We start from the raw sequence: 1,838 nt of genomic DNA, 5'->3' as shown, positions 1-1,838 counted from the left end.
CCCCGGGCTGTTGAGGCAGCCAGCCCTGAGAGAGGGGTGCCAGGATCTACCAGCTGGAAACAAGACAGGAATTCACCCCCCCAAAAAACAAGCTGCTCTTACTTTCCTTCCTCTTCAGGGTCTCCCCAGCAGGGACCCCATGGAAGAAGCTCCTCCGCTTGCCCAGAGAAAATCAGTTGGGTTGACCTGTCCCCTGCTCCGCTCTCCTCCGCAGACTGGAGGGGCAAGGCAGGAGTGGGGCGAGTTTATAGGGTGCTTTCCCCGGGGCCGCTGCTCTTGGGGAGCGGAAGGAGAATTGAGCAACCTGCCGTGGCTTCCCATCGGCTCCCCGTTCCCAGAAAGCCACTCGGGGTGGCGGAGGAAGGGGCCACGTGAGCCACAGCCCACCCCCCCCACCCTTCCCCTCACCACCACCCTGTGCTGGGTTTTTCCAGCTGGGAGAAGGGAATTGCCAGCCGGAGGAAGGGGATGTGGGGAGGTTGTGGCCCACCACGTTGACGCTTGATGCTATTTTGAGCGCCCCGACCCCTTCTTGCTGTGCCACCAGCAGCGGCAAGGCTCTCCCAGGGCTCTGTCACACCCTGGGCATCAGCTTAGTGCTGGGCAGGAGGACCCTCTCCCACACCAGCACATCCCTTCCCCATCCCCACAACCCCAGGACCCCCCCCTGACCCCCCGCCATCAAAGGAAGTGCTGGAAACGGCGCTTGACCTCTGCCGGGAGTGCAGGAAACTCTGCGGCCGGCTTCGTCAGGCCAATTTGGAGAAGTGTTGGGGCAGCACGTTACGCCGTTGCCCAACTTTGGAGAAATTTACTGAAAACCCAGGGAGGGTCACGCAGGTCTGCTGTGGTTCCAGCCTGCGAAGAGTGTCTGTCTCTGGTCACCGCTGTGGTCAACAGCGAGGATTTCATCAGCTTGGGAAGCCAAGAAAGGTGACCACAAAGTACTGTGGCACCCAGGAAGGGATGCACCGAAGGTAGGAGAATATGAGAGCAGCCCCGAGGGATACATTTGCCAGACCCTTTTAAAAAGGCTTTATTTTTTTTTTTTTTCAAAATATACAGTTTATTTACAATTGTAGTGTCTACACTTTTTATATATAACTTTATTCCGAACCTTTAAATATCAGCAGTAAACATTAGAAAAAAAAAAATATAATAATAATCACAGGATCAGCAAAAAAAAAAAAAAAGGCATCTCGTAGCAATTCTGTTTCATTGGATGTTGAGTTTCAAGTAGTCACTGTCTACAAAAAACCGTGAACTTGACGAATCTGGCAGAAAGATACGGGGGCACCGGTTAGAATAAGGCAAAAATCCAGACCCGTGGGGACCCCCACCCCAAGGGCTGCAGGTGGAAAAAACCCTGTGCTGGTTTCGGGGCTGGGAGAAGGACCCGGAATATGGAAGCCCCTCGGCATGAGTTAGATGATAGGGTTAACTGCAGCATGTTGGGCACCCCGTGGAGGGGGTCCAGGGACTCGGGGTGGAGGGGGGCTCTGGTGAGGTGCCGGGGTGGAGGAGGAGGACATTAGGCACTTCATCTCTCAGGCAGCAGACCTGCCCGTGCATCCGTGTCCCGGAGCGGGAGGGCGGTGAGGGAAGGGGCAGGACCCCCTCCCAGGGAGCCCCGCAACCTCCTCCTTCCCCTTTCCCCACATCCTCACCCCCCCCCAGCCCTCCATCCCCAATCCCCCATGGAGCACCACAGCTGGACCACGGGGATGCTCTGGTGTGTGGCCACAGCCCCCGGGAAGGTGGAGGAGTTGGGTGGTGGGCCAGCTGGCCTGCAGGAGGGCTAGGGAGGGATGGAGCTGGCAACCGGGCGTCGCGTCGGG

At 57.5% G+C, this 1,838-nt stretch overlaps 2 protein-coding genes across 2 annotated transcripts in view; both read right to left on the bottom strand.

Moving 5' to 3' along the window:
• The window catches only part of MLKL (mixed lineage kinase domain-like), a 6,340-nt gene extending 6,133 nt beyond the window's left edge, over positions 1 to 207 (bottom strand). Inside the window, exon 1 of the mRNA XM_014960760.1 lies at positions 103 to 207. The gene's annotated coding sequence lies outside the window, so the exon portion shown is untranslated. The remainder of the gene's footprint in view (positions 1 to 102) is intronic.
• A 1,512-nt stretch (positions 208 to 1,719) lies between these two features.
• Positions 1,720 to 1,838, bottom strand: part of FA2H (fatty acid 2-hydroxylase) — a 30,244-nt gene continuing 30,125 nt past the window's right edge. The window contains exon 9 of the transcript XR_001414017.1: positions 1,720 to 1,787. The gene's annotated coding sequence lies outside the window, so the exon portion shown is untranslated. The remainder of the gene's footprint in view (positions 1,788 to 1,838) is intronic.

Source organism: Calidris pugnax, unplaced genomic scaffold (assembly GCF_001431845.1).
Source record: "Calidris pugnax isolate Ruff unplaced genomic scaffold, ASM143184v1 scaffold347, whole genome shotgun sequence".
NCBI classification, from domain to species: Eukaryota; Metazoa; Chordata; class Aves; order Charadriiformes; family Scolopacidae; genus Calidris; species Calidris pugnax.
The sequence above is the reverse complement of the archived record's forward strand: the minus strand, read 5'-3'. Positions and strand labels throughout refer to the sequence as shown.